The 13,619-nt window shown below is 39.7% G+C and overlaps 1 long non-coding RNA gene across 2 annotated transcripts in view; it reads right to left on the bottom strand.

Annotated features, from left to right (window-relative positions):
• LOC113921339 overlaps positions 1-13,049 on the bottom strand; it is a 33,025-nt gene extending 19,976 nt beyond the window's left edge. For both annotated transcript variants that reach the window (XR_003519646.1, XR_003519647.1), the window contains exon 1: positions 12,984-13,049. This is a non-coding gene — a long non-coding RNA (uncharacterized LOC113921339). The remainder of the gene's footprint in view (positions 1-12,983) is intronic.
• Between the last annotated feature and the right edge of the window lie 570 nt (positions 13,050-13,619).

Raw genomic sequence — 13,619 nt, 5'->3', positions numbered from 1 at the left:
ACTAAAAATAAAATCTTTTCATGACTGTATTCCTGGGCTTCCTCACTTAATCAGAAGATTCTACAGGGACAGTGAAATAGACCACAAGCTTAGAATATTTTAGAATCATTGAATTCCCCAGCTACTACAGAAATTGCATTGTATTGAGTGCCTAGCTCACCTATTTGTAATATATGACTTAAAAGGCAGCTTGGATGAGATAATTTAGTATTTCTTGATAGTATTACATGTCAGCAGCAACCACTAGGTATAATTCAGATTTCTTTTTTCCCACCTTCAAATTGTGCCTTTTTGTTGTCTTTAGAGAAGAGTTAAGCTCTACATTTTCACTCATCATCAGATGGAATAGATTTGGCTAGTCGGTTCCTCAGAATAATTGCTAGACTCTTTAAACAAGCAGCCGTCCTCAATTAACCTGTAGGGGATGTCAGACGAAAGGCCTGGTTCTCTGGGCAGACAGCAAGCTAATGGGGATATTTCTTCATATACTCCATTTGCGTATCTCACAGTGAGAACATGCATTCCCTTTTTTCTTGGCCCTATTATTTAATTTCCACCAGTGAACTAATGGGAATAATAAACCTTTTTTATTTTGCAAAACTATGTTGATAAAGAACCAGCAGCCATACCTATGTTGGGGGTAAGGCTTTTGGCTTACAAACACACTATTTTAGTATTTTCATCTTCATAACACCTCTGCAAGTGGTGTTAGGAAACAGTATCTTAGAAAGGTGTCCTGTCATCAGTTCCTCTGTGAGGCCCTGGTTTCCCAAGGAAATGCCACTTTGTAATGAACTTTTAGTCACCAAACTGTCCCACACAGTATGAGGGTTCTAGGCCTTACATACAAGCTAAGTGAGGAGGCTTGGGTGGGATTTCAGCCCTTGGGTTTTAGAAGCTAACACCAAATTTGAAACGAATGGGTGTCACAGCTCGTAAATCTGTGTTTGGTTTGGTTTTGCTTTCAGTAGGTTGGAGAGTTGCTCTATCCCTGCCAGCCTGTCTTTGGAATGCCTGGCCCCCCTCATCGTGATGCCACTCCAGGTGTCAGGACTACTCTCAGGGAAGGGTCAGTGGATGTTTCTCTGGGCATCAGAAGGACATGCCCTGAACCGTACCACCGCTCTCTGCCTGCCAAGACTCGTGGATGAAGGTCCTCATCCTCTGATAGGACAGGAACAGACTTGGTTTTGTTGAGGAACTAGAGGTCTCTTCACTCACTGTATTCGTTTTCTAGGGTGGCTATCACCAAGTGCCACAGGCGGGGAGCCTCAAAACAACAGAGATGTATTGTCTCCCAGTTCTGGAGGCCAGAAGTCTGAAACGGATGTGTCAGCCGGGCTGTGCTGTCTTGCAAGAGAGTCTGGGTAGAGTCTGGTCCTTGTGGTGCAGCTACGGCACCTAGCCCAGGTGGTAGCCATCAAGCCTTGGTCGTCCCAAGTTTGCAGCTGCAGCATGCCACTCTGCTTCTGTCAGCCCGTGGTGGTCTGTCTGTACGTGATAGTCTCCTCTCTGTGCCAGTCTGTGTCCAAATTTCTCTCTTCTTATAATGGCTCCCAGAATATAGGACTTTGGCTCATTTTACTGACCTCAACTTGATTAAATCAGGGACCCTATTTCCAAATGAGGTCACATTCCCAGGTACCGGGAGTTAGGACTTCAACATATCTTTATGGGGGACACAATCCAGTCATAATACTCACTCTTCTCCCATTTTGACGTACAATGAATTGAATCAGGAATGGCAAGAAAATGTACCGCAAACCCTCTCTTTGAATAGATATCTTCCACTTTCTTTCCCACAGGGTCTCTGAAAGGCAGGAGCGGGACGAACTTGCTTGTTTTTATTATATTTTCGATGAACCAGTGTTTCTATGGTAAAGGCTCATTAAGAGGAGAAATAACTTTTAATTCAACTTTTGGAATGAGAAAATTACTCTTAGGGGATCCATGTGAGTGTTCCCGTTTTATAGATGAGAAAATTGAGGTGTAGATGACTTTAACACCTATGTTTCAGGCATGGTGTTTCCATGTTTATGTGAGGAGTTAGCTGGTAGTCATGTGACTTCTCCTAGCACATATACCCAGGAAAGAGAGGAATGCTGGTCTTTGGTCTTCTAATCTGATGGTTTCAGCCTGTATGTTGTTACTTTTGACTATGTAATAGGAATATATTTCTGAGGCTATAAATTCTGTTATACCCTTCTCCTCTGAGTTTACTTCTCCAATTTGTACTGGAGATTTTTCTTTCTGAAAAGCCCTATTTTATGGGAAAATACATACTCATTATTTGACATTTGTCATCATTTGTCATATTTTATCTTTAGAGTCACTAGGGGCTTGATAGAGCAGATTTCCAGTTCTTACCCACTGGGAAATCAAATCTAGGTATATGATGTGGGGCTTAGGTTTCCAATTTTTAGAAAGCTTCTCAGGTGTTCTTGGTGGCAACAGGATTTAGGAACTACTGGATCAGTTACCTGTAAAGTATCTTTCAGCTCTAAGCATTTATGATATCTTCTTTTAGGATCCTGCCTCTGTCCCCTGGTTAAGGTATAAGGTATTCTGATTTCCACTGACAACTGGGAATATGGGGAGTTCCTTCTGATTCCACAGCTGTGTGAATATTCTGGTTTAAGCACTTCGTAGGCACCAGCTTAACACAGAGCTTTGACCAACTTCTCCAAGTTTCACAACTTTCTTCCTTTTTTTCATATGACTTCTTAGTTTTGAGTTTTCCTGGGACTCATGTTGTTCTACATCCTCTAAATATCAATATACATAAATGCACATATATCCACTCAGGACACAGGTCTCCTGCCCTCACTGAGATTTTCTGAAGGAGCAAGAGGCTTTCCCTCCCAGATGGACCATAATAACTTTCTAAGAACCAGAATTCAGACACACTATCATCAGTGCAGGGAAGGGAGTATTTTACAAAGCTCTTTTGAAGTGTTTAACCAAGATGGCCTTTTTCCTCTTCATAGAAGCTCTCTGTTTGGACATTTCAGATAAACAAAATGACATTTTAAGACATATTTATTCCAGTCAGAGACATCTGGATATTTGGATGTTTCCATGCATAGTACCTACCCATTGCCTTGCTTATAGAAAGTACTTAATAAATATTTACGAATATAAGAATGAGTACCTGTTCATTGATAGAAATCCAACTTGTAAAAAAAAAAAAGAAATCCAACTTGTTTCTCATCAGCTCAATTCCTTGAAAGTCAAACACAGGACTTTGGTTTATTGGCAATCAGCACTTGTTCAAATATTATCTTAGGTCCGAGAGTTTAATGAGGAGATTATAGGTATTTAAAATGCCCTCTATTGATAAGCCTCCCTGAACCTACCACACCTTGCCCTGACATCTGCTATACTCTATCTTAAGGGTGGGGAAGAATAGGCAGTGATTAATGGTGATACTTAATCAACAACTTATTAATAAAGGGTCAGTTCATAAGTCCTCATTAAGTATCCATTCTTTCCCAGCCCTGGTCCTAAGCAGGGTGAGAGATAAAGAAATAAAAGAATTAGACCCTTCCTTGATAGAATTTATAATCTAGCAGATATCTTTATAACTAAGGGGTTTATAAGTTCTATGCTTTTTCTTCCTTCCTTCTTGTTTACTTTGTTACTCCCATGTTCCTCTCACTAGTTTCCCTTCTCTGTCACTCATGATTCATCACTTTAGCCTTGCCTAACAGTATGACTGTTTTTTACTGAGCTAAAAGACAGTGTGCAGGAGTAGAGAGGCTTTGCAGATGAAGAGGACTGAATGCAAATCCCATTTCTGGCACTTCTTGAATCTGTGACCTTGGGGAAAATAGCTCAAACTCTATGAGCCTGTTTCCTCATCCTTACGACTGAGATAATAATTCCCACTTTACATGTTTAATACCAGGATTAGAACCAATTTATATAATGTTTATAAAGTGTCCTGTGCATGGTGGATGTTTAATAATAAACGCTGACTAGAGGTACAACTACTATGAATGTTAAATGTTAAGTAGAGAAGCAACTAGTAGAAAATGGCTCAAATGGCAGGAAATACTTTCGAAATGTCATTAGGGCAATAGAATATTTGGGTTTGGACATACATTTAGGTTGCTCCTGTCCATAGCATTATTTTTTTATTAACTAATACTATTATGTATAATTGTTGCTGCCTCTACCTCCCATTCCTCATACCAAAAGGAAAGATTTAAGAAATACCAGGAATCTACTCAGAGAAAATACCTTGAGAAGCATTTATAGTAAGTTCTCCTAGGATCTTGCCTCTGTCCCCTGGCTAAGGTATAAAGTATACCTTAGTCTCAGGTGGATTCAAAGGTTGGCATATTTAATAAATTCCAAGGAGATTCTGATAAGAGATGAATCAGATCTAGGAACATACATTTAGGAAACAGCCATAAGGAGGTGAAAATTTAAATTATGAGAGAGAGTGGAAAACATGCAAAAGAGACCAAGGAAAGCTGAGGTTCTGCTGAACCTGTATTTGGGAAAGTGGGAGGGGGGATATGAAATAAAAAGCCTAAAGGCACTGGGGAATTACCAGGTGCCATGAAAATAAGATGTGGCATTATTAAGACAAGAGAAGGACTTTGAAAATATTGCACTACAGAAGGATTATTTAAAAAAATATCTTTTGCTGTTTTTGTTTCTGATGACAAAAATTTTACAGAAAAGTACAACAAAGAAAACAAAAATCCCTTGCAGTCCCACATCCAGTGATAACCACTGTTCTTTAGTCAGTATCATTCCTGTCTTTTGGCAAAGGCTTAAAACCTCTGATGGAAAGAGTAGCCATTTATTGAGGTTGACGTTAGTTTCAGACTAAAAAGATACTTTACAAATAAAAGTTCAGAATGGATTGATTGTTTTTGAATATTACATGCAGTGAGAGGACTTTGGAACCTTTCTGGATGGAGCTATAGCTCTTTTGAAAAGTTTTAGTGGAAAATATAGACCATGAGTTGGCAAACGAGGGCCATTGGGCTAAATCCAGCCCATTGCTTATTTTGTAAGTAAAGCTGTATTGGAATACATAGCCACACCCATTTGTTTGTGTAATATCTATGGATGCCTTCCTGCTACAACTGCAGAACTGAGTATTTGTGACAGAGGCTATCTGGACCATAAAGCCTAAAATATTCATGATATGGCCTTTTACATAAAAGGTTTGCCAATGCCTGGTATAGAACTGTACTTCTCAAATTATGCTCCAAGGTACATTAGTTTCCCATGAAATGTTAATAATCATTATTGAAAAAGGGCTCTGTATTCAAATGTTTGGAAAGTGCTGGATTCAACAAAGTTAACCAAATTTCTTTATTGTTGGACATCTGATAACATTTAATATGAACAGTGATAATCAACAAGAGCAGAATGTCTTATATATAGCACTCCCCAAAATTATTTAGTCATAGAATCTTTTTTTTTTCCTAGTAACATCTATCAACCTCATAATTTGGAAAATCTTAAATTTGCCTAGGAGACTTTGCCAAGATCATAAAACAGCATAAATCTGAGGTCATTGGGTTTAATTCTAAAATGTCTGTATAGACATAGAACCAAGCCTACTTGGTTCCAGAGGTAAGAAAACCACCCTCTACTGGTCAATCACCTGAGCTATCTTTGAGGATAAAGCAAAATTTTAGCCGAAGCAAAATGCCCAAGAGTGCTCTATAGAGGTGGAAGTAAGAGGTAGATAAAGCCTCTGAGGTTGTAATGGGGCAAATGAAGCTCTGAGAATTGCAAAGGCAGAATACCTTCCCTGTCAGACCATAACTTTCTTTAGGGTGAGACCGTATCTTTTGTACTTTGTATCTCTCTCTGCCTTAGCCACATAGAATCTCTTATGTATAGCATTGGTTCAATAATATCTGTGGAATGGATGAATGGTGATTAATTTCAGGGGTGTCAAATACCTCTTTAAGGGATTAAAGGAATAGCTTCACTAAAAGACATTTAGGATTCTTCCAAAGATTTAGCCAAATTAATACAAATTACTAAGCCAATATCACCATGTGATGAAAGGAACTCTTGAAGTTAAAATCGCTTGCCACTAAATAGCAGTGTAGTTAGTCATTTCATAACTTGGACCCTGAATTTCTGAATTAGTGAGAAAAAGTATTTATTAAATGAGGGGGTTCTATCCATAGTTCTAACCAGAAGCCAGAGCAAATAGCTAAAATTTTCATAATGGTGAGGTTATGAAATACCTAACAGGCTTTAGAAACAGTCCCAGTGGTAAGCTCCCCAGTCCATTTAAAAATTAAACTCTTTCAAAAATGTTAATCATGGAGGATACAGTTGCAGACTACATAATATGCTTTCAAAGGACAGTGGATGCACCCTTTCTAAGGGCAAAACAAATCAGCAAGTTCTTAAAATTCAATAAAAATCCTAATAAGTCACCTAACTCAATTACCTTCCAACATAGGCCTCTCCTTGGAGAATATTCTTACCTGTTTTTTGTCATATCCTACTTGAAAACCATAATACCCTGACCACAAGGTTTTGCTTTCACCAGAAATTCTGTCTAATCCAATGCTCAATTAGTAGAAAAGGGGTGGTGCAGCTAATATATCACATAGTCAGCCAGGCCTACACGGACTGGAGGAGTAGAAAGATTTAAGAAATAACTTACCGGATATGCAGACGGCTCTCTCTTTCCCATTAAACCAGGGATGAGAGGTACTATTTTATCTGTACTCGCTACCAATTGAAAAACACAAAACCAGAAACAACCCATCCCTAGGAAGAAGGGAAGTTGGACCAGTCACCTCTAAATTACAGAAATTTCTTAGCAGTGCCAGAAGGCTGCTGATGAGAGGCACCTGGAGACCCGACCCCCACTGAGGCCCTGTGTATCTTCCCAGCACAGGGCCATAAGGAATCTGGCTCAAACAACCCTCCCCACCCTGCATCAGAAGTGCAGCAGGGGAATCTCTGGCCCCAGGAACATGGCCTGCTGCGCTGGGCCGCGGGCCCCTGTTCACATTGGCCCAGCATTCCTGAAAACCTGAGTGCGCTCGCAGGAGCGAGGAGTGTGAACTGCGCATGCGTATGGTTCTGGTTTGGCTTCCTGGCTCCCTGGAATGGGTCCACAGGTCTGGGCCACGTAGGAATATATTGGGCCGCGGGCGGGAACTTTTAGGGGCCATCCCGGGCTGCCAGCATTCATCCTGCTCCGGAACGGAGTTGCTAATTCCCTTGAAGCCAAATGTCATGCCATCTTAGACTCCATTCTGCACCTGACCAGGGCTAGAAGGATGGGAAACATCTGGGAATCATGTTTGCCAGACAGACCCAAGTCCAGTAAGGTCAGCAGGACCATATGGGGTAAGATGGTAAAAGAAAACACCCCCCCAAAAAAAAAGTAAGAAGAAGGAGGAGGAGGAGGAGGAGGAAGAAGAAGAAGAACAAAGAACAAGAAGAACAAGAAGAAACATCTATCATTTTCTCCTATAGACTAATACAGAACTCAGGAAAAGGCCAGGCAGCACACTTCTGAAATATAGAAATGGATATATGTGCTATGACTTTCATCTCAAGAGTAGGCAGAAGAAATACAAATAACAGAAATTTGTTTAGTTTCTTTCTTTTTTTTAAAGATTTTATTTATTTGTTTGACAGAGAGAGACACAGCAAGAGAGGGAACACAAGCAGGGGGAGTGGGAGAGGGAGAAGCAGGCTTCTCGCGGAGCAGGGAGCCCGATGCGGGGCTCGATCTCGGGATCCTGGGATCATGACCTGAGCCGAAGGCAGACACTTAACGACTGAGCCACCCAGGCACCCCTAGTTTCTTTTACAAATGCAGTGAATACTCTTCTTAGAGGAAGAGAAGAGCTGTGTGGGCTGGCAAAGGCATTTCCCAATATCCTCACCCCCCTCTGCCATTTGCTATTCATCCTGGATAAAGAAAGAAGACAGATTTATCAGTAGGAATTGAATATGGCTATCACCCAAAGTCATTTCATAGAGGGATCCTCTCTTTAGGATGGAGATCGTGTGTTTCAGGTATTCCAGGAAAATATGGAGTTTATCTATATTGTACCACTGTCTGGCATGTGTTCTAGTTCTGGTTTAGGGGAAAAGGATCCATTTACCTTGGAAGGTTTCTAAGCACTAAGGCATCTTTGGGTGCTAACAAGCCTTGGGCAGGGAATAACTGGAAAGGGGGAAGCATTTTCCAGAGGTCAAAGACATTTTAAGAGGAAATTTTTCATATGTATGATTCTAAACTGCATATTCTTGAATAGGTTTACTGTGTCAATTATCATTGGGTCGATTGACAGTCCATTTCATGAAGGTTCAAGGTGATTTTGTTTGGAAACCTTCAAGGAGAGCTTTAGCGAAATGCATTCTTGCTGTCCAGGACAACGCTGAATGGGAGCTACTGTCCTAAATGGATCCTAGACCCTGTAATCAGGATTATCTGCAATTTTTTTTTTCCTCTTCAGGCAACAGCTTGTATTTTGTTATGGAAAAAATGAGAACAATTAGAATGTTTTCTAGATTAGATATCAGGTGTCAGAATACAGAGGATGTCTGTTCTGGCAGACTATTTTTCCAATACTAAGTGCAGTACAAAGTTTCTGCCTTCCCAGGTATCAGGTTGCTATCCTTGAAAACTCCCATCCTTGGAACCTGAGCACTATTTCAATACAGCCATGGCATGTGAACAAAGCTCCATTTCAAAGGTCAGCCTATAATGCGGCAGGAAGAACCAACTTCTAGGAAGGTATGAAATCCTCTTAGGGCCATATTGGAATGGTTCTCAAACTGATATTCTGAAGGGAAACTTTCATTTACTTCTGTTTCTTCTCCTGATTTGGTTAACCAGGAGATTAGGGGTCCTGACCTCAACTACAAACCCAGCCTGAATTGGCTCTGGAGACTCCAAGTACGGTCTGGGTTCAGGGGATGTAGCTGGCCAGTGGGCTATCTGGAAGAGGCATCACACATTGTATCTTTACTCTGTGACCCAATTCTGATGATCTGGTGCATTTTCAGAAGAATTTTGAACATGGGGCTAATCATGGAGATTTTAATTCTTTGGGCACCAGAGGCAATAAAACATTTTAGAAGCCAGTGAAAATATCTAAGATCTGAAAAAAAATTATAGACTACAAAATAAGAGAGAAACCTCAAAATGAAAGAATTTCAAAGAATGGTATTTTTTTTGCTGTTTAAAAATATTATATTTAGGATAAGATGTGGACTCACATTAATGTTTGATAGAATGTGGAACATGATGTCCAGAATAAGAGGGTCTGTGGCCTATGAAGCTCTTCCCATGGTCCTGAGCCCAGGGAATATCAAGGGCAAGCATTGGAATCTTCTTGGATTTCAATAAACACCTTTTTTTTTTTCCTGGTTAAAAGTCAATCATTTCTGGTTTTGCCCCCTAGTAGGCGATGCTTGTAATATTGGATAAGATGTGAAAGTGCAATTTCACATGACAGCAGCTTCATAATGTCTTGAAATTCCCACCATTGTTAGGCTGGGTGTGATGACTCCAGCTAAACCTGCCTCTTTTATTAAGTGGATTGGCCTGTGTGACTTCAGAGAGGAATTTTGGTAAGACAAAAGTGCTGATTCTAATCCTGGTAGCAACTTCTGGGTTTTCAACAACTCTTTTGTGGGTTCTCCCCTTCCCCTTTTAAAACTTGCAATTAACCCTGGGTAAGGAGCCCTTTTATTGAAATTTACTTGAGGGACCCATAATTTAAATGTACATGGGAAACAACAGAGACAGAAACTAGGAGTTTTGCCAGGCACCTGGGAACAGCTCTGTATTATCACAGAATCTTCAAGCTGGAAGGGACTTTAGAAATCTTCCAGCTCAGCCCCCGTACTCTACAGATGAAGGAAGGAAGGCCCAGATGAGAAATGACTTACTCAAGGTCTTCGGGGTGATTTGTGGTAGAGAAGGGGTTAATAAGCAGGCTCCTGACCTCTTCTCATGTCAGCTTTATTCAATCATACAGCAAGATTAACGTAATTATGAAGCAGGTTCAGGATTCCAAACTCAACGACCTTTTGCTACATGTTTAACTTGGCTTCTTACGCATCACACAAGGCAAAGTATAATAAAAAGTCATACAAGAAATAAGATACAACAAAGGGTAGGAAGTTCAGGAACCGAACTTAAAGTCAGTCTATGAGTGCACGGTTGAGCTGAGCTCCCAGTCTAGTCCAGGGCATCTCGTGGCACGTGCCGCTTATTATGTTCAAGCCATGGAGAATCTCTGTTCTGCTCAGAGATCAATGGGCAGAGCCTTCAGGGGCAATGGTAGTTGCCTTTTTGATGTGGTCAGACATGAAATGATCAGTGTCTAGACACTGACAGTTTGCTGCAGAAATCCTTCCTTTTTAAAGGGATTTAATTAGTCTTGAGCCTGTGCAGACCTTCTCTGCTTCTGCTAGTTATCAGTTCTGGGTGTTGTCAACCTGTGCTGGTTTTGGCAATATCTGGTCTTAGCTGTGATGCCCTTGGCTGCTTATGTCACTGCTTGACATGAGTGACTCCATCTTGCTCTCTACACATTTATAGGTGGTATATGTTGAAAAAAATTTTTGAACTTACAGTGACAGCAAAGAAAATGGTGGTTACCAAGGGGTGGGGCATGAGGAAAAAAGAGAAGAAAAAAAATGATAAAAAGTAGAATGGTGGTTTCCAGAGGCTGGGGAGAGGTGGGTCATGGTGAGTTATTATTTAGTGGATACTGAGTTTCAGTTTTTTAAGATGAAAAGAGTTCTGGAGACAGAAGGTGGAGATGGTTGCACAACAATGTGAATATACACAATGCCAATGAGCTGCACACTTAAAATTATAGTAAGTTTTGTGTTATGTGTATTTTAACACAATTAAGAAATATAATCATACAGTTTTCCTATATGTAATGTTAATTTTTTGTTTCAACTTTCCGGTAGCAAAGCCCAAGAGTGGGTAAACCCTTAAAATTCTTCTCTTGAGGAAGAAATAGTTAGGAATGGAGTAAACTTGAATTTTAGGAACCTTGGAGAAGGGTTTCAATATGTGTTTTTCAGCTCACCTGTCTTGAGGCCTCTTCACCATGTGGCAAATCTGTAATCTAGGGCTTTATCAGATGTTTTGTTCCAATGGTTCTGTACTTTTCCCATTAAGTGTTAAATTGATTTGGGTGCTGAACTTCTACCGTTTCCTAAAGCATATCTTAGATTTCAGGGATGAAAAGCCCAGAAATTCTCTGCAGGGACATCCTCTTGCTTTCGAGCCCCACCTGCTATTTAGGCAAGGAAAATATAATTCAACAGAGGGAGATGTTACTCAGGGTTATCACTGGGCTTCGCAGAGATGTTATTTCCAAGATATTCACAGAATGCCTTCAAACTCTTGGGCAAAGCTTGGGGAGATGGATTTCATGAGAGGCAGAGCGTTTTCTTTAAAAAGCTCTGCAACAAACCCAAATTATCTTTTACAGACTGGAAGATAACAGTTTAACCAAGATAAAAAGCTATAAATGGTTATTTATCTACAACGGCTATTACTTTTGCACCAGGACATGATTTTCCACTAAGCCCAAACTTGTTCCAGAGGACTTTCTGATTTCTTTCCATTGAATGAAAGTGCAGGGCTGTTTTTGCCAATGCTATAGTGCTTCCTTTTCAACAAACAACAGAACAAAAGCTCCTGTTTTTTGTGCTCTTGTCCCCGTGTAACTCTGCTTTTATGGCACAATGGATGTCACCATTGTCTTCTTTGTGCTTTTATTTTTTAAATTTTTATTATATTTTTAAGAGGAGGGAGGGGCAGAGGGAGAGAGGAGAGGCAATTTCAAGCAGGCTTCATGCCCAGTGTGGAGCCCAACGAGGGGCTTGATCTCATGACCCTGAGATCATGACCTGAGCCGAAATCGAAATCAAGTCGGGCGCTTAACTGACTGAGGCACCTGGGTGCCCCTTCTTTGTGTTTTTAAAAGTTATACTTTTTCATGAAGGGGGGTAAATTGGAGGGAGAGATGAACCATGGGAGACTATGGACTCTGAGAAACAACTGAGGGTTTTAGAGGGGAGGGGGGTGGGGGGATGGTTTAGCCCAGTGATGGGTATTAAGGAGGGCACATACTGCCTGGAGCACTGGGTGTTATACAAAAACAATGAATCCTGGATCACTACATCAAAAACTAATGATGTATTGTATGGTGACTAACATAACATAATAAAATAAAATTTAAAAAAAAGTTATACTTTTTCTAAGATGCTAGGAACTATCTAAATCTTAATTTGCTTCATATACTCAACTGAAATAATAAAATTACTGTGTTTTTGTTCTTAAAGGATGTAGGGTCCTTGTATAAAAGCACCTCTGTCTTTCTCTTTGAACTTTAATTTCCTCTTTTAAAAAATGGGAATAACAAAAATATTACTTCAAAGGTCATTGGGAAAGAATATATGCTTGACAAAGTATATGTTAGTTTCCCATCTCTACAAATGAATGAAACAATTTGCTCAACTGAAATCCATGTTGGCTTAAGCTCAGCCCTCAATTGTGTATTTCTGAATAACTTTTTTTTCTTTCCATAGACTTAACTTGAAAGTCTCATGAATGCAGATGTTCAATATCTTTCTCCCTTTCTATGCCCATTATCGAGCAAGTCTATGTTTTTAGTCTTTTTCTAAATGTCATTTACAATTATCACCATCAAACACACTTTTATAATTCCCCTTCACTCCCCATGCAATAGGAACTAAAGCTAAAAATTCTGTGAAGTTTATTTATGAAGCAATAAAAGAAAGTTACTCATCAAATAAAATAGAGTGGTAAAATCAAGAGACTTGCTTATTTAATCTGTTATAACCATGCAAATAGAGATAAAAATGGTTTGATAGAACACCTATATTGAAGCAATAAAACCTTTAAGCTGCCATTTGTACCCCAGATTAGACCCCACCTAGAAGTACTGTGGAATAAAGTGAATCAAATTTACCTGTTGACTCACAATCTGGGCAAGAGTTTTTCAGTCTTTCCTTTCCTGTAGTTTGCTGATTTCCCTAGAACACTTACTACCCTTCAGAGCAAGCAGGCTTCTATGGTAACTAGTCAACTAAATGGACCCCGTTGCCAGGAAAGGTACATGAAACAAAACCAAAACAAGGCAGACAGGAAGACAGGGGCTTCCCCAGTGGTTGAACTGAGAGATGTCAGAGGAAACATAAAAACACAATTATGAAATGGCTCAGTGCAATGTTTTAATATTGATAGTGACAATGATAGTAGTAAAGTATATATTAATATGTGGTTAAAAGCTGCATCCTTGATTCTCCTTTAGTATTTTGCTTTTGATCATGTATGCACAGGTTTTTAAGACACTGTTCTATGACTAACATCTATTAAGAACCAACTATTTCCAGGAATTTTACATTTAATTTTTTTAAATCCTTACAGCCAGTCTTAACTTCTCAATGCTTCTCTATTGCTCATCCACATCACTTGTTAGTAAAGTTGATTGTTCTTATACCATTGTGAATCATGTTTCCTTGAGAAAGATAATCACTAAGAGTTCCTGAATCATCTTTCATGCACAAGGTATAGAAGAATAAAGATTCCTGCCTACAACTTGAGG

This window comes from Zalophus californianus, chromosome 9, assembly GCF_009762305.2.
Source record: "Zalophus californianus isolate mZalCal1 chromosome 9, mZalCal1.pri.v2, whole genome shotgun sequence".
In the NCBI taxonomy this organism is placed as follows: Eukaryota; Metazoa; Chordata; class Mammalia; order Carnivora; family Otariidae; genus Zalophus; species Zalophus californianus.
This window is presented reverse-complemented; position numbering and strand designations above follow the sequence as displayed.